The sequence below is a fragment of the Psammomys obesus genome, unplaced genomic scaffold (genome assembly GCF_907164565.1).
Source record: "Psammomys obesus unplaced genomic scaffold, mPsaObe1.curated_primary_1811, whole genome shotgun sequence".
In the NCBI taxonomy this organism is placed as follows: Eukaryota; Metazoa; Chordata; class Mammalia; order Rodentia; family Muridae; genus Psammomys; species Psammomys obesus.
In genome coordinates this window covers 10,339,093-10,359,185 of record NW_026596079.1, presented here as the reverse complement: position 1 = coordinate 10,359,185, position 20,093 = coordinate 10,339,093, and positions in this window count along the sequence as shown.

Below are 20,093 nucleotides of genomic sequence, written 5' to 3'. Positions count from 1 at the left end.
GAGACTGAGCAAGAAAGGTGTTCCTAGCAAGCTCCTTAAGTGCTATCATCTGGGCTTCTCCAACAACATAGAAATACATGTTCAACAATTTATCTGTGTTTAACTTCAACCAGTTTTTGTCTCGGTGAGTTAGTTCTTCATGATATTTATTTCATACCATTTGGACTTTCTGGGGTCCAAAAAGCCTTGGAGCTGATTTTTTAGTACTTACTTCAAGCTCTGACATGTGTGCTTCTGTCTCCCTGGCAGCTGTCGTCAAGTTCCTCCAAAGATGGATTCATCATCTGTCATCTTTGTCCTCCTACAGTCCCTTCTGTGCCCACTTTAACCTGGCCCTGAATGGGTTCAAAGTGTGTGAATATCAATATTAGAAAGGCTATGCCATGAGAGATTGTTAAAACTGTCCTCAGTAAGCTCCTTGCAAAAATATCCAGGGATTTCAGAGTTATATGGCAACTTATCACAAGAAGAAACACCAGTATTAGGAAGGTGACTTACTGATATGGCAGCTATCTTTATGTGTGAAATATTGAATTTCTCAACGTGGAGCATGCACAAGCTAATAGTGGATCTACTCAAACAATCTATAGTACCAACACGGAGTGTAAATGACTCTAAGGGTAGGGAGACAGTGGAAAGAAAGGTTTTTTTTGTTTGTTTGTTTGTTTTTTAACATTTATTTATTTATTTATTTGACTTTTTTTTATTAATTACACTTTATTCATTTTGTATCCCCCCATAAGCCCCTCCCTCCTCCCCTCCCGATCCCACCCTCCCTCCCCTTTCTGCATGCATGCCACTCCCCAAGTCCACTGATAGGGGAGGTTCTCCTCCTCTTTCTGATCTTAGTCTATCAGTTCTCATCAAAAGTGGCTGCATTGTCCTCTACTGTGGCCTGATAAGGCTGCTCCCCCCTCAGGGGGAAGTGATCAACGAGCAGGCCAATCAGATTATGTCAGAGGCAGTCCCTCTTCCCATTACTATGTAACCCACTTGGACACTGAACTGCCATGGGCTACACCTGTGCAGGGGTTTCAGGTCATCTCCACGAATAGTCCTTGGTTGGAGTATGAGTCTCTGGGAAGTTCCCTGGAAAGAAAGGTTTTAAAACTTGTTTCGGTCTCTGAACCCATAGATGCCATCCTCCTCTGCATCTCTTTCAAATATACATTGTCAAACATGCATCTATGCTATTGTGATTCATAAGATTAAAATTCACTTTAAAGGGTTCAGTGTGGTTCTCCTCCTGCCTGGGGGCTGTCTCCCACAAACCCACAGAGTCAGGAGGGGCACAAGAGTAGGAGTGTGCCTGGATGGTGGGCAAGCACTGTACAGGGATCACACACCCTGGGAACCACCTGGGAGCTAGGTCAACTTTAATTCCAGGGGGAAAAGGCTGTATAGCCCTTGGGGAGCTCCAAAGATACATGTACATAATTGGTGGGAACTAGGCACTTCAAGGATGCTGATTTGCATTAAACAGCATGCTCCTATCATATGAATAGAAACACAGTACCTAGTTATCCTATAGGCACAGGGAGAGGAGAGTTAACAGGAGCAGTGTCAAATGGCACATATGAAATGTGTCTAGGGGCATCTGTCTAGAGACACTGTCCTGATGAAGTCAGGCAGAGAGCAGGAGTCTCTGTTGGGGAGAGGGAGTCCTGCACCTTAACACTGAGCTTAGGATGGCTATCCGAACTAGGAGGACTGCAAACAGTCTCAAACAGCAGGGTTTTTCCAACAGTTCAGGATTTACAATGTTGTGTGTTTTTCAATCAGTGGGTATTGGATATATAAGTAAGGTTATTAGGTATGTGTGTAATTGCTTTGTACATATATGTGTGTGTTCTTATGTTTGAACATGCATGGGTGCATGCTGGTGAGCAGATGATCATGCACATATGCATGCATGGATGTGGAGGCTAGACATGGTTGGCTTTGGGAATCCTTCTTACATATTCTCCACTTTATTTATTAAGAAAGATTCTATGACTGAACCCAGAGCTCACTGATTCTGAATAGTCTAGCTAGCCAGCTTGCTCCAGGGATTGGGATCCCCTGCTTCTGCCTCTAGAGTGCTGGAATTATAGAGACCGGCATTTTACATGGATTCTGGAGGTCCAAATGGTCCTCATGGTTGAAGAGAAAGTACTTAATCCACTGAGCCATCTCCACAGTCCATTGTAAAGTTGTTTTGCCTTAAGAGAGATGTCTCATTCTTGAAAGAGTTGATAACTGTAGTTTTAATACAGAGCAAACAAGCTGTATATTTTTACCTTCTCCTGTATGCTGTGAATATGTATATCTTCCAAAGTTTACCCACAGAAACTTAACTTTAAAGATGATGAGGTGGATTTTCTTGGATATGAATCCTTCAAAATGAGGCTCATGCCCTTATAAAAAGAGGTTTCAGAGAGTCGCTTTGACTGTCAGTCATGTGGGACTATGCTGAGAGGGTACCATCTATGAAAGAGAAGATGAAATAGGGCCTCTACTGGCATGAACTTTGCTGTCACATATGCTGTAGACAAATACATTTATAATGTTTATAAACCACTGTATTTCATGGTGTTTTATAATTGCAGTCTGAATAGACTAAGACACTTCTAGGCCATTACTTAGATCCTTACCATTCATCTGTAACATGACATTACTGCATAAAAAAAAAAAAGACACAAGCAATTAACAATAATGAGATTTGCGCATGCAATTTAATTCGTCACTAAGAGGTAAATATTTACAAACGTAGAATGAGTAATTCTGTTTAAAAAAATTAGACCTCTAAAGTCAACATCTACATATCTATCACTGATGTTCCAGGTTATTTTCAGTCCATCTGGATGAGCCAGAAAAGGGTCATTTGCATAGTCCTGGACTTCAGACATGAACTAACCTTGTTGGAGGAGGTGAGTCACTGGGATTGGGATTTGAGGGTTTTAAAGCCATACCACACTCAGTTTCTTTCTCTCCCCAACCCCGTGTGTGTGTGTGTGTGTGTGTGTGTGTGTGTGTGTGTGTGTGTGTGTGAGACCACAATTTGTGGATCCAATGTAAGCTCTCTGATAATGTTCCAGCATAATACTGGCCTGGCCACTGTCATACTCTCTGCCAAAATAATCATGGACTCACCCTCTGAAAATATGAGCCCCCAATTAAACTCTGTCTTTCATAAGTTGCCTTGGTCATGGTGTCTCTCCACAGCAATATAGGAGTAACTAAGACAATTACTGAATCAGATACTTAGCCATCTCTATCTCCACTAGCAAGCTGGAGTAAGCAGAGTCAGCACTTAAGCCTGAGACAGAAGTTTTAAAATCATAAAGTGGGACATAGTGAGCACGAATGTCCAGTTCCACAGGTCTTGCTGGATGCACTGAAATGCCTCCTCGTGGAAGAGAATAAATTCTTATTTTGTGGAGCATCCATTGCTTTCTTACCAAGTTCACTGATTCATAAAGAAGAGGAAACACAATGAAGGAATTTTATGTAAGAAGTGGGAAATAACAAGAGCTGGAGAGGACAGGAACTCCACAAGGAGAGCAACAGAACAAGAAAATTTGAACACAGATCTTCCTAGAGACTCATACTCCAACCAAGGACTATTCGTGGAGATAACCTAGAACCCCTGCACCGATGTAGCCCATGGCAGTTCAGTGTCCAAGGGGGTTACAGAGTAATGGGAAGAGGGACTGCCTCTGACATAATCTGATTGGCCTGCTCTTTGATCACCTCCCTCTGAGGGGGGAGCAGCCTTACCAGGCCACAGTAGAGGACAATGCAGCCACTTTTGATGAGAACTGATAGACTAAGATCAGAAAAAAGAAGAGGACCTCCCCTATCAGTGGACTTGGGGAGGGGCATGCATGCAGAAAGAGGAGGGAAGGTGGGATTGGAGGGGAGGAGGGAGGGGATTATGGGGGGGGATACAAAATGAATAAAGTGTAATTAATGAAAGTTAAATAAAAAATTTAAAAAAACATATTTTCATGAGGCAATGACAGAACTTTCATTTTTAGGTTGTAGTGTTTCTTGTGCTTTTTCACTATTTATTACTATTATTATTTTAATTATTTAATATTACTATTGCTGTGATGGAGCACAATGACCAAAGGAACTTAGGGAGAAAGATTTTATTTGGCTGACACCTCTACATCATTGTTCATCATCAAAAGATGTCAGGACAGGAACTCAAATAGGGCAGGCATCTGGAGGCAGGAGCTGATGCAGAGGCATCAGAGGGGTATTAATTACCGGCTTCTTCATCTTGGCCTGCCCAGCCTTTATTTTTTATAGAAACTACAACCACTGGCCAAGGAATGGTACTGCCAACAACGGACTGAGTCCTTCTGCATTGATCACTAATTAAGAAAATGCCTTACAGCTGGATCTCATGAAGGCATTTTCTCACTTGAGGTTCCCTCCTTTCCAATGACTATAGCTTGTATCAAGTTGACATAAAACAAGCCATCACAATTAATGCCTTGTCAACTTGACTTACAACCATAACATATTAAGCCATACTTTTCCTTTCCATTCATCCCCAAGATCACACATTAACATCAACATCACAATATAAAATGTTTTACAAACTTTACAAGTTTCACTATCTTTTTGAACACTTTCAAATTAAGTCTCTTTCAAGGAAAAGGTCTCTTTTAAACCCTAAAATATCTAAAAATTTCAGTCTCTCAACTGTAGGATCTTGTTAAATTAAAATACAGTAAATAATTCCTTACTTCAAAAGAGAAGAACCAGGGCACAGTCACAATCTGAACAAAGCAAAATCAAACTCCAACAGTGAAATAACTCAATGTCCAATGTCTAGCATCCACTCACAGTCTTCTGGGATCCTCCATAGGGCTTGGATCACTTCTCCAGCTCTGCCCTCTGCAGCACACATAGCTTATTTTCTAAGTTCAGGCAGGTCCACTCCAACACTGCTGATATTCTTCGTAGTCATTCCATGGTATTGGCATCCCCGAAATGCTGGGGTTTTCTGCTGAAACCAGGCTGCACTTTCACCAATAGCCCCTCCTGGGCTCTTTTCATGGTTCCAAGTTTCACCTTCTCTGCATAGCTACCTTCAGTCCTGGGCCTTCAGCTGACACTTAGGCTGTGCATTCACCAGTGGCTTCTTCTAGTGCCAAGCCTCAGCTGCTCTCCATGACAGCTTCAAATGTCCTCAAAACAAGTACCACCAGGGTGACTCTTAAACTACCAAGTTTATCTGTCAGTGTGAGGTATAACCTTGGCCACCTCTGGAAAACGTCTTCTGTGTGCTGATCATGAAGAAACACGTCCTAAAAGACTTCACCTCAGGGACATTGGTCCTTCTTAATTACCACTAATTTCTCAGCTCCAGATAACCAGCATCAATTTCCCAGTAAGATACAAGTTTTATTTTAATGTTTCTGGCATCTTGTTACTCACAAATGATTCTTCTGCTCCAGCCGACCAGACACCACAGACTCATCACACACAGGGCCCTGTGGAGTCTTTGTTTCCCTGAGAAACGTCACAAGGCAGGCCTCTATCACCTTTAGTTTTCTCAACATTCTCATCTTCCAAGTACCTACAAAAGAGCTCAGTGAGCTGTCAACATCGAATTGTTTTTCTAGCTCATATTCCTAAAGCCCTCTCACATTATTCCCCAAAACAATGTGGTCAGGTCTGTCACAGCAGCACCCCACTTCTGGTACCAACTTGCCTTAGTTAAAAGTTGCTCTTACTGTGATGAAATGTCATGACATAAGAAACTTGGGGAGTAAAGGATTTATTCGACCTATGCTTCCAAATCACAGCTCATTATCAGAGGAAATCAGCTTGTGCCAAATTGACATAAAAGTAGCTAGGATATTACTCTTATTTCATCATCATCATCATCATTCTATTATTTATTTTTTTATTTACCTGTTTGTTTTCTGTAGAAGCAGAGGAAAAAGGCATGGAGTTGAATGAGTGGGAAGATGGAGAGGTTCTGGAAGGGAGATGGGGGAGGGGAACCATGATCAGAATATATTGTATGAATTTTCAGTTGAAAAATAAAAGAGAAAAACCTCCATGTTTTCCAATAATATGAGATAAAAATGTAGCCCTTTTATACTCATTATGCTCCTTATTTTTTAATATGTTTCAAATCTTGCAAAATAAACAAAATTTAAAAATACATTGTATACATATATGAAAATCCCAATGGATAAATAAAAGTATTACATGAAAAACTGCCCAGTCTTCTTTACAAATTGAGGAAGTAGTAGTGTTTGGCTTTCTCTTCCTGAGTGTTCTTTAGCATTTCCTTATGAAATTTACAGGCTGCTTTTGTTTAATATGTGTCTCCCAGGGTGACTGACAGCTCTGAATTCTGTGTTCTCCAACCACCCAATATGTCATCAAACTCACATTTACCAGCAAAGCCATGTTAGGCAAGTAACAACTTAACTAAATAAAAAATTTAAAGTAGAAGCTTCATAAGGAGCCTTAAAAAGATCAATGAAAATTAAGATGAAGGTTGATTATAGCAAACAGAAGTAGATTACAAAGATTTATAATGGCAAAGATAATTAACTTCCCTGTCTCCCTGAGGTAACAAGTGCTATGAGCATACCTTTTTCATAGTTTTACAAATATTTAAAACCACAGAGGATTTATCTTAATTCTTTTGCAAACTGAAATCATATCACATCTATAAGTTGTCAACCTGCTTTTTCTGTTCAAAATATACTATAAATATCTTTATAAGTCTATGGAAGAAACCCATCTAAGCAAAGTATTTTCTTTATGTATATACACATACAAAATATCAACTTCCACAAATACACAGACATTAAATTATCCAAAGTTCCATTTGGTTCCATGCAAAATGCATGCATAAGTAAGACTGAAGCCTATTTTGCATTATTTAAGTGAGGTCCAGATGTGGGCTGCTTAGTAATGGGTTATATGGTGTTGGTATGGTGAATTCATTATTCCCAGGGTTCCATGTTTTTCTCTGCCATTCTGACCTATCAGTTACATGTGCTGCATCATAGCCCCAAACAGCTGCTCAATTTCTAGTTATATCTTTGCCTTTCAACAAAAATAAGAAGGGGATTAAGAAGGCACATGTCTTTCTCTTTAAGAATATTTATTCAGTGATGTACACAAAACTTCTTTTTATATCTTATTGACCAGAATTTGTTTACAAAGTATAAGGAAGGCTTGAAACGGTTGCGTTTTTGTTCAAAGAAGTCATGTGCCAGTCATTTTTTCCATTACTAAGAAGAAAAATAAAGGAGCAGAACCTGAGAGGAACACCTGAGTGTATGCATCCCAGGTGCATTCATGTGCACGTAAGCATATGTGTGTGTGCGTGCATGCATGCGTGTGTGTGTGTGTGTGTGTGTGTGTGTGTGTATACATTTTTATAGACATAGGATCATAAGTAAGTGAATATCAGTGGGGACATCTTGAGATTGCAGGAGAAGTTTCTTAGCAATAAATAGAGTCCCATATTTATTTTTATAAAATAAAATAGATTTTATATCAATTAATTTTTTCAATACTATGAATTATGATCAATCAATTCAGGAGTTTATCTGCATATTCCATTAGCCATTTTAAAAGACTTCATAGTAATCACATAAGCTTATATTTCTTTTCTTCCTTGGGAATGTCTGTCTTTGCTCTGAGCAGGCTCATAAGCATTGGCTTGTGACTTAGAGAATATGAGTTCTCAGCCAATGTACTTGTTTTTCTGAACAAGCTTCATCCTCAGTGGTATCTGGCTTCTTCCTTCAAACTGTGAGAGATATTAGGTTCTCTTTTAAAAGAACTTGTATTAGGTACTCTCAGGCTCAACTCTTAACCCTGAGGTGATAGGTAATTATGAAAGTATCTCTTACATTCGAGGAGACTGGAACTTTTGCTGGACCTCACATCTGTGCTAATAATACACACTGAGATTACATAAGACTTGATACTACTATGCAGTGGTCAGGCACGGTGGCATAAGCCCTTAATTCCAGCAAGTGGGAGGCAAAGAGAGGTGCATCTCTGTGATTTTCGGGACAGCCAGACTTACATAATGAGAACTTCTCTCCCCAAATCAAATAAATAAATTTGCTATCTTACTGTGTACTCAGACTGTTTGTTTAAGCTGCCTTTGAGAGAAAATATAACAACTTACTTCATTTGCCTTGGGTTTCCCATGTAATCAGTTTTTACAGCCTAAAATAATGCATAACTTTAATTTTAAGTTATATACTCTTTCATGCTCTGAACCCATAAGTGATGCATGTGTAAATGCATGTTGTATTAATAAATGCTGAAAACAGCAAATAGGTTGAAAGCAACTTTATAAAGAAAATATTCACTCTGAAGATTAGAAGTTTAGGTTGATAAATAAGTGTGCAGTGATGTCTGTAGTGCTGTTGTCTGGGTCAGTTGGATTCAATAAAGTTTGTCTTCTTGTAGAACTGTGCTAACATCTTCCTCAGCCAGATGCTTTCTGTGTTGTTCAGTGAAAGAACGCAGAGCCCTATGATATGGACACAAACAGGGGCAGTTAGACATTAGGCAAGAATAGGAACAGAGATTCAGACTCACTCAACAGACAGACAGGAGAAAACAGAAAACACAGGGAGAAAGAAGTAGAGAATTCAAATTAGGTCTTGCAAATGGTAAAAATACTCTAAAAGGAAGCCTTGGACTCACTTTCCTTAATGCATTTTAGGTATTCTGAGGCATTAACAGTGCATTTAACTGATGTAAAGCCTAGCTTGTCTAGTATTCTAGAAAGGAAGGGGTTTACCTGAATTCTCCTCACCTATCTAATCAGTCTGATAATAACTACCTGGTACAATAGCCACAAAGATTATAGGATATCGCATGTTATGTATTGAGCAGAGTGCCCGGTACATACATGATGTTGAATAAATGGCTTCTTAGTTTCTTGAAAAGCTTCCACGATTGCTTTATCTTTCTCAGTAACTCAAGTCACTCTTGATTCTGACCCTTCTTTTGTGTCTGGACTCTTAATGACAACAGCAACAATGAAAAGTGTTTAACAGCACCAGTTAAGCAGTATTCTCAGTGGAACTGACCAGAAGAAGTTTACTTATTTTAGAACCAAACAATATGGTAGATCTATTTTGTAGAATTGAAATATATTGTTAATGTTTTCTGGGCAGTTGGATATCCTAAGTCGTGTGGAGGAAGAGATCCTTTTGTGGTCACAGGAGTGAAGAAACATAATGTATGCTCCCTAGATATTAGGTTTCAGCCCAGGAAGATGCTTGGAATTGGTCTGTGAAAAGGATGTTCCTGTTGGAACTGAACCTCCATGCTGCTTTTGTTAATAGGACCTATCCTTCTGTTGATAAGAATGAGGAAAAAAGTCACATGCAAAAGATGCACAGAAATCACAGGCAGAAAGGCACATGGCTTGCAGGGGAGAAGTTTGAGAGGGTTTGTGTGTCAGGGAAACAAGGAGATAATAAGAGGTCTGGAGTCACATGCATTTGTATTTTGGGAGGCTCAAGCATCCTAAAGTACAGGAAAATCTGCCATGGACTTTGGTCAAAGTTGCTGTAAAATGTACTATGGAGGAACATTGGTTTTTCTGCCTGTCTGGCACTCTCAGTGTGTTTCAGGAAGTCCTACAGTAGCTGAATGGGAGAATGATGCTTATTGAAAACATACTGTGGTCTAAGCAGTATGATGGATAGGTCACAGAAATGACTTCACTGTCAATTATTGTCACCTTAGGTGAAGATGCTCGTTTTTGAGATGTGGAAAAATGAGACCACAAGAAATGAAGAGTCAACTAGAAACATTTACAAACTGGGCAAATAAAACAAATTTAAATAGCATAAAGATGAAAGTGAACCCATTGGTCCAAACAGTAGAAGACTGTTTTATATGAAAGGGTACAAGAAAAAGAATCAAAAGCCCCATGGAAAAATTTTGTTTGGCTTCTGCCTGAGTTTTAACTTCCTGAGCTACATATGGCCCCTGTGACTACTTTCCTTGGGTTTTTTTCAGATTTGCTGCTTTTAAAAGTTTCTTAGCCCAGATACATACACTTAGCACCTGAGCTTCACACACAGCTTCAATGCCTGGTGCTTCCCTGTTCCATGTCACCGTCTGAGAGGCGGAATTTCCACGTGGATGTCCCACAAGAAAAATACACTCACATCCAAACCCACCTTTGCCTCATATTCCTCCTTGCTTTCAGGTCTACTCAGCCTCTGATCTCGTAAGCCATGAACATGAAGCTGCCTTGGGCTTCTCCCCATCTCTTCCCTGACCTACATTTCGGCACTCAAATCTATAAGTTCTTTGGGCAGTAGCCTTCCTGTGAGGTAGCCCTATTTTCCTCCTCTCTGTTACTACTGTCATTCAGATTCACATAAGTTACAATTTATACCTACGAGATATTCTTTTGGCCTTCCTGTAACCTTAGAGCGGCCATTTAGCAAGCCTTTTGGTTTTTGTAAGTGCACATTCAGTCTAAAAAAATCAGGATGGATTTGTTTCTCCATAATCAGGTACTGACACAGAGATTTATGGGCAAATTATTTTGAGTGAATGTTCCCAGGGAAAGGGAGGAGGTGGGCAGGAAGAAGGAGCTAAGCAGGTTGTAATGTTGAGTCCACCCTCCAGCTTGGTCTTGCAGGAAACTCTGGGAGGATAAAGAATGCTCCAGAGAGCTTGTTCTCCCTCAGATGAGCAAGCTGTATTAGTCCCCAACTTTCACCAAAGACCACCAGGAAGACTGAGCTCCTAGCTTCGGGTACAGATCAATAGACGCCAGTGCGCAAAGTACTCAGACACCAAGGAGGGGCTCACTGAAACAGGGTGAGTTTCAAGCTATGTGCCTGAGCACCGCAATATCTGCTGTGCAAATCGTCCAACTTTAGAGATGAATGATAGCCAATCTTTTTTTGAGTATGCTGTACATTCACAAGTGCTCTGCAAGAAGGTGTCATTGTTCTTATATTATTAGAATGGACAAAAGTAATGCCTTAACCAGTGGCTCCAGAGCCTCTCAGATGGAAGGAATATATTAAAATTTTTTAAAATAAATTTATATATGTATGTTTTGGTATATCAGTTTGCCATGTGCCTAGCTGGTGCCTTTAAGACCAGAAGAGGGTGCTGGATTCTCTGGAACTGGAGTGAGCTACAGTATGGATGCTGGGAACCCAGCCCAAGTCATCTGAAAGAGTCCTCAGTACTCCTACTTGCTAAGCCATCTCTCTGCCTTATCTAGAAATTGTCTTTAATATGGTAACAATCATTAATCTTCTCCTGTTTTAGAGAAGCCAATCAAAGGCCATCCCTACCTCTCTACACACATCCTTGGAATTATTAAGCACAAGCTCTGAACCTACAGAAAACAATTCCCCGCTGATAAGGTGGTCCACCATTCCTCTGCTGCATAGTGTCCTATGTGATAGTAAGTTAATAAACTAACTTTGACATCACCTGCATTTCTGATGACCTGATTTGGATGGGCTCTTAGACTTCTCATATATGTCACTAAGAAGCATCACAATATTTTGTAACCTTTTTTCTGTTCAACTACTTTCCTCTCTTCTTGCTTCCTCCTAAAACCTTATATGAATGGATTTTGTGGAAGGATATTTCACCAGATAATCACTAACATTTGGCAGAGAATATGATATCGTGAGGATTCTAAAATTGATGGCAACAAGGGAACTGAAGCTTTGCTGTAAACTCCCATCATTTTGAGCCCAGGCTTTACACTTTCATGGGGTTTGTGCTTGCAGCTGGAGTGAAAGTCAAGTCAAAATTAGCAAGGGGACCCTGTCATCCATCTCCTACTATAGACTGTCTCCATCCTTTTAGTACACTGTCTCTGAGTTTCCATTGACTCTGTGGCAAACCTGCTGTATCTTCAAGAATGGCATGTACCTACACAAGGCTGTGTGTATTGGTCTGGTGATAGAAATTGAAAAAGTTTTCATAAATGGTCACAATAATTCCTTAAGAGGCTGAGTCAGAAAACATATAAAAGTCTAAATCATAATCCTTCATCACAGGGGTCTGGAGCTCATGGCTCTTTATTTCAGCTTTTTATTGTCACCCAAGCTGAGGTTTGCACTTAGTGTTGATGAATCAGCTTGGGCCAAGTGATCTTAAACACCAATTGGATTACCTACACAGCAGAGGCATGGAGGAAGTTCTCACTTGGCCACAGCCTGCACTCCACCATCTTGAGCTCCTTCTGTGTCTATAGGAAGACACATGCATTATATTTTTTGAGTCTCTAGGTTTGAGTGTCACTTAATTGGAATAACTTAAGTCTATAAATATTAGATAAATCTATGTAAGAAAGGAATTAAAAACTCTCCTAAGAATCAGGCTACATTATTACCCCTGAGAAGTTAAGCAATTTATGTAAATTATGTAGTTCATAGGAATAAAATCTGAGGCCTTCTAGACTCAATATTTAAATTCTCTGTGTGCCATGTACTCAACACCAGGAAAGCACATATGTCCTCAGGCGATTTCTGAACAAACTATAGATAGCTGTCTCTTAGGCACATGCTCAAACTTTGCTTTTTCAGTATCCTCCAACCATTGTATCTGCTCCAGAAATGAGTTGTAGCTGTGGCACTTATCTCTTCCTCCAGAGTACTCCATGATTGGCAAACACAATTTTGGCCTCCCCAGAGAAGCTGATCCCTGTGATAGAAGATCATGGCCTGGGCTTATTCTGTTTTTTAGAGAGAAAAAACTTACTTTGTAGCCAAGATTAAATACAAACTCCTGACCCTTCTGCCTCAGTAGCTGCCTCAATGCTGCGGTTAAAGGCATTTGTCATTGTTCCTGACTTGGGTTTCACTTGTTGGAGGCAGCATGAAGGCACTTAAGTGTGTGGGTGGTCAAAGGAGTCTAGTGGAAAATGTAGGCTCTGATGGTCAACAATGATCCTATCATCTGGCCTTTGGAGCTGGTCCCTGGCAGAGCACTCTGTCCTCCTTCAGCTAATGAACAGAGAGCTGTACTTGCCCTCAATTCCAGTGCCACACAACATCAGATGTCTCCTGGCTGGACCCAATCTCTTTCCTCTGGAGGATGCTAGAGTTCTAGACCAAATGACAACACATGCGACCTATTGTTAGCTTGCTTTACATAGTCTGCTGTTCCCAGAGCCTTGTCCCCTCAGATTAGATGAGTACTTTACAGGGTTTTTATGATTGTCTTTTTTAAGAAAAATTTGTTTTAGTCAAACCATTGTCAAGCAGCAAGGCATTATGCTGGGAGACCATCTTTGATTACAGCTTCATATCCTCCGCAGGACAATGTGACAGGAAGACAGAGCTTGGCTGAGCCTCTTAGTACTTAGGTTTGACCCCTAGTCTATATTGGTCCGTAACCTCAGATAAGTCAGTTGGCCTTCTCAGCTTCTGATTACATGTCAGTTGGTGGCTGTAACCCAAGCTCTTTCAGAGAATCACAGTAATAGCTAACATTTAAGAAGCTCTACCTAGTCACTAGGCACACTCCTAACATCAACCACACGTTCTCTCTTGTAACTATGCCAGGGCTCTCTCTAGTGCTAGAGGGGACTGCTGCCAATGTCAGTGGATGCAGGGGCAGAGCCTCTGAAGCCCTGGGCAGAGGCTGAGGAATGGGAAGCCTGAATAATTCCCTAGGGCTCCCAGGACAGGAGTAGGAGTAGCACAGGCCATCAGAGTCAGTGAGACATGCTTTCACACCCAGAGTCTAGCCATCCACCTCACTGACATCTGTACTGTGTCTGCCACATCATCCTTGGCTCTCAAGAGTGGGCATGTGAGGATGATGGCACACAGAGTACTCTGGCAGGCTTACCCAGAAGAGCCTAGTCACACCCAAACACTATCTGCTATGACTCCAATTGCAAAGCTCTTGAGGCAGGTATGGGAGTCCTCACCTTCCCTGAGGAGCTAAAGATAAGAGAGATAAGGAGGTTTTCTTGAGACCTGACAGCCTGGTGGTCAAAGCCACAGTGCCATTCTCATCATTTGACACCGTTCCAGGGTACTGCCCCAGAAGCAATGGTGTGGCTATAATATCACATTCTGGCAAGGATCAGCAATTCTAGGTCCTTTTAACATTTTTCAGAGACATCTCTAAACTCTTCCTAGAACACAGAAACGTATTGATCAAGCAAGAGCACATTTCTACAGATAGGAATATGTGAGCATTGTGAGTATAGAGGAAGCTGCTGTGTGCCTTTGAGAGACTAATCGAGGATGCATGCATGCACAAAATACAGACACAGGTGGAAACCAGCTTCCCAGAAAGTATTCAGAGAAGAGCAAGAGACATCCGCCCAGTGGTCTGCAGAGTGTTAACTATGTGCACACACATGCCTTGGGTGCATGCATGTATATCAGTGTGCGCCTGTGCGTGCATATGCTCAAGCATGTGTGCTTTGAGAGACAAAGGGTCACATAGGAGGGGGAGAGACGAAGAGAGGAGGGGAAGAGAGGAAATGCTAACATGGGTTTAGACACCAGAAGAATTTACTCTGTGGTATGAATGGTGTGTGTGTGCATGAGTGTATGTGTGTGTGTTTACACACATTTTGGAGGCACACACAAATGGGTACCTATGTGTATACATGTGCTGATTTGTATGTGGTTTTAGCCAGAGGCACATGAGTGAAACCAGTGCTCTATGTCCACTTACATTTCTGTGCACCAACATAAACCATATTCTTCACCCCAGAAAAATAGTTTTGCTTATTTTCCTCCCAATCAAGGGTCATCCTGTCAGCTCCGTGATGGCAAAGGCTCTCCTCAGTCACCTTTTTGATATTTACTCTCCTATAGATATCTCCAGCTAAAGGAAAGAAAAACCTACAGCATGCTAATTGCAAGAATGATTCCTAATATTGTCGTTGTTTTGCTCCTTAGAACAAACTATGGCCACCTTGATCATGCGAAGAGTTTGATGAATTAAATGTGATAAAAATGAGTTCTAGTTCCATGGTGAGACAAAAGTGCCAAGGCAGAGAAATTTAGAAGAATCCTGTTGGAGGAAGTGGAGCCATCTTCAGACAGACACACACACACACACACACACACACACACACACACACACACACACATGCTGACAGCCCAAACAGTTTTTCACAGAACACATGCTCTGTTTCTATAGCTTTGGACCAAACCACCCTGAACCTCCATATCAAACCATAATGTGTGCAGAATACTCCCTCCTGTCAGTGTTTTCTCTTTCCTGCTCTTTCCAACTCTGAGAAAACATCATCCTCCTTCTCTGATCTTTAAGACCAGCTTCTCACAGTGTCCAACCTAAGCCCACTGTCTTCTACAGCTTCCTCACATTCTAATCTACACTAAACTTTCTGATCCATTTGAATACCAGATTTTTCTTTCCATATTCCATCAGGGATGAGGAAGGCTAAGACATAAAACATGGACAAAACACGTTCCACCTAAGCCGGGATCATTATATGAATCCCATGGGAATTGCGGGTGGATGTACCCTGAAAATTTTCAGATAATTTTAAATGTCACAGATATTCACAGACTTGTGTACTGAGTCTCACCTCTGAAATTAGCTGTTAAGTGTGAAAGGAGCTAGCTAGCTGGGTTTGCAGCATGAGTCCTGAGGTGTTACTTGTGGTGTCAATCAATAGGTAATTTCAGTAGACACATTAACAATATTTAAATAGAAATTTGTGGATAATCAGAAGTTGAATGAGAGAAAATTTTGTTTTCTGAGCTTCCTTTTTCAAAACAACTTTAGCAATCTTTTTCATAGATAATTATCCTTAATGCTAATATTCAGTGTCTCCTTGACCCTCTACATGCATTTATATTGACTGAATGTATAATCCATATAATATATTTTTGTTGGAAGTCTGCCACATAAAGGGAATAAAATTTGCCTTACATTCATTTATTTACTCCTTTTCATTCAGTGAGTCTCTTAATGTGTTAAAGACCTTATACTAAGGTAATGCAAACTTTCCTCTCAGAAAGCTTTCAGTTCACTGAAGAACACAGATTAATATCCAGGCATGCAAGGGCGTGATATTGATGGTGATCCACAGATATACAAAAAATGAAAGATTGCTTTCACCCAAATCATCGGTTGCACTTGGTCTCCTTTGTACTTCTCTATTCTCCAGCCCTTCTGGGCCAGCACTGTGTTTGGAAAGGAAGGGTGGAACTGCTCCTGCTGTCTGAGCTCCTCTGCCTGTCCTTGCTCACATTGACCCTCCTACTTGTCACACCACAGGGCCTTGGCAGGGTGCAGCTAGGTGGCCATCTAGATATGGCTGGCCCTCTTTGGCATGATTCTCCCCATAAGTATCTACTTCATTCTCACTTTTGCAGTCTGTTCTCTCTCTCTCTCTCTCTCTCTCTCTCTCTCTCTCTCTCTCCCTCTCTCTTTTGTTTTTATTGTGTGTTTGTTTTTAACTTATTTTTTGTTAATTACAGTTTATTCACTTTGTATCCCAGCTGTAGCTGTCTCCCTCATCCCCTCCCAATCCTAGCCTCCCTCCCTCATCTCCTTTCAAGTCCCTCCCCAAGTCCACCTTTAGGGGAGGTTGTCTTAACCTTCCCTCTGACCCAATGCTATCAAGTCTCATCAGGACTGGCTTCATTGTCGTCCTCTGTGGACTGGTAAGGCTGCTCCCCCATCATGGGGAGGTGATCAAAGAACCAGCCACTGAGTTCATACCAAAGACATTCCCTAGTAATGAGAATATTACTAGGGAACCTACTTGGACAATGAACTGCCATGGGCTACATCTGTGCAGGGGTTCTAAGTTACCTCCATGCCTGGTACTTGGTTGGAGTATCAGTCTCAGAAAAGACCCCTGTGCCCAGACATCTTGGTTCAGTTGCTTTCCTTGTGGAACTCCTGTCCCCTCCAGGTCTTTCTATCTCCTCCTTCTTTTATAAGATTCCCTCCACTCTGCCCACTGTTTGGCTATGAGTCGCAGCATCTGCTTTAATACCCTGCAGGATAGAGTCTTTCAGAGGCCCTCTGTGGTAGGCTCCTGTCCTGTTTCCTCTTTTCTCCTTCTTCTGATGACTGTCGCATTTGCCTTCCTGAGTGAGAATTGATCATCTTACCCAGGGTCTTCTTTCGTTTCTTTAGGTATACATATTTTAAGATGTTTACCTATATTATATGTCTAATATCCACTTCGAAGTGATATATACCAGGTGTGTCTTTTTGCTTCTGGGATACCTCACTCAGGATCATCTTTTCTGGTTGCCACCATTTGCCTGCAAATTTCATGATTTCCTTGTTTTTAATTGCTGAGTAGTATTCTATTGTGTAGATGTAACACAATTTCTTTATCCATTCCTCAACTGAGGGACATCTGGGTTGTTTCCAGATTCTGGCTCTTAAAAATAAAGCTGCTATGAACAGGGTTGAGCAAATGTCCTTGTTGTATACTTGAGCATATTTTGGATATATTCCTAAGAATGGTATACTTTGATCTTGAGGAAGCACTACTCCCAATTGTCTGAAAAAGCATCAGATAGTTTTCCAAAGTGGTTGTACAAGTTTACATTCCCACCAGCAAAGGAGGAAGGATCCCATTTCTCCACATCCTCTCCAGCATGTGTTGTCACTTGAGTTTTTTATTTTAGCCATTCTGATGGGTGTAAGGAAAAATCTCAGGGTCCTTTTGATTTGCATTTCCCTGATGACTAAGGATATTGAGCATTTCTTTAAGTGTTTACCTGCCATTTGATATTCCTCTATTGAGAATTCTCTACTTAGCTCTGTAACCCATTTTTAATTGGATTACTTGATTTGTTGATTTTAACTTTTTGAGTTCTTTATATATTCTTGAGTTCTTTATATATTAGCCCTCTGTCAGGTATAGGAATGGTGAAGATCTTATCCCAGCTTGTAGGTTGTCTTTTTGTTCTGACAACAGTGTCCTTTGCTTTATGAAAGCTTTTCAGTTTCATGGAGTCCCATTTATTGATAGTTGATCTTAGAGCCTGTGGTGTTGGCTTTCTGTTTAGGATGTTGTCTCCTGTGCCAATGAGTTCAAGGTTCTTCCCCACTTTTTCTTCTAACAGATTTAGTGTGTCTGGTTTATGTTGAGGTATTTGATCCACTTGGACTTTGGTTTTGTGCAGGGTGATAATTATGGATCTACTTGCATTTTTATACATGTAGACATCCAATTAGACCAAAAGCATTGTTCTAGATGTATCTTTTTTCCATTGTATGGTTTTGGCTTCTTTGTATAAAATCAAGTATCCGTAGATGTGTGGGTTTATTTTTGGGTCTTCTGTTTGATTCCATTGATCCACCATTCTGTTTCTATGCCAGTACCATGCAGGTTTTATTTCTATCTCTCTGTAGTACAGCATGAGATCAGGGATGGAGATACCTTCAGATGATCTGTTGTTGTTCAAGATTGTTTTGGCAATTCTCAGTTTTTTGTTTTTCCATACGAAGTTGAAAATTGTTCTTTCAAGGTCTATAAAGAATTGTGTTGGTATTTTGATAAGAATTGCATTGAATCTGTAGATTGCTTTTGGTGGGATGGCCATTTTCATTATGTTAATCCTACCGATCTATGAGCATGGGAGATCTTTCCATCTTCTGATATCTTCTTCAAATTCTTTCTTCAGAGACTTGAAATTTTTTTTGAACAGGTCATTCATTTGCTTGGTTAGAGTCACACCAAGGTTCTTTATGTTATTAGTGAATATTGTGAAGGGTTAGTTTCCCAAATTTCTTTCTCAACCTTTTTGTCTTTCGTATATAAGAGGGCTACTAATTTTTTTTTTTTAGTTAATTTTGTATCCAGCCACTTTACTGAAGGTGTTAATCAGCTGAAGGCATTCTCTGGTTGAATTTTTGGGGTCACTCATGTGTTCTATCATGTCATCTACAAATAGTGATACTCTGACTGCTTCTGATTTATATCCCCTTGATCTCCTGTAATTGTCTTATTGCTCTAGCTAGGCCTTCAAGTACTATGTTGAAGAGATAGAGAGAGAGTGGGCAGCCTTACCTCATCCCTGATATCAATGAGATTGATTTAAGATTTTATCCATATAGTTTGATGTTGGCTATAGACTTGTTGCATATTGCCTTTACTATATTTGTATCCCTTACTATATTTTTATCCTTTACTCCTTTGCTGGTTACTATATTTGTGCCTTGTATCCCTGATCTCTCCAAGACTTTAAACATGAATGGGTGTTAGATTTTTGTCAAATGCTTTTTCATCATCTAAGGAGATGATTACATGGTTTTTCTCCTTCAGTTGGATTATATGGTGGATTACATTGATGGATTTATGTATATTGTACCACCCCTGCATGCCTGGGCTGATGCCTACATGGTCATGGTGGTTGTTATCTTTTATGTGTTCTTAGATTCGGTTTGCAAGTATTTTGCTGAGTATTTTTGCATCAATGTCCATCACAGAGACAGATCTGAAGTTGTCTTTTTTTGTTGGGTCTTTGTGTGGTTTAGGTATCAAGGTGACTGTGGCTTCATGGAATGAGTTTGGTAATGTTTCTTCTGATTCTATTTTGTGGAATAGTTTTCAGAGAATTGGAGTTAGCTCTTCTTTGAAGGTCTGGAATAATTCTGGGTTGAAACCATCTGGCCCTGAGCTTTTCTTTTTGTAAGAGAGACTTTTGATGATTGCTTCTATTTCCTTAGGGGATATAGGACTATTTAATCTATTTACTTGATCATAATTTAATTTTGGTAAGTGGAATCTATCAAGAAAATTGTCCTTTAGATTTTTAAATTTTGTGGCATATAGGCTTTTGTAGTAAGACCTAATGGTTGTTTGGATTTCCTCAGTGTCTATTGTATGCCCCCCTTTTCATTTCTGATTTTGTTGATTTGGATAGTTTCTCTCTGCCTTTTACTTAGCTTGGCTAAGGATTTGTCTTTCTTGTTGACTTTTTCAAAGAAGCAGCTCTTGGTCTCCTTGATTCTTTGAATTGTTTTCTTTGTTACTAATTAATTGAGTTTCATTATTTCCAATAGTCTATACCTCTTGGGTATATCTGCTTCTTTCTTTCTTTCTTTCTTTCTTTCTTTCTTTCTTTCTTTCTTTC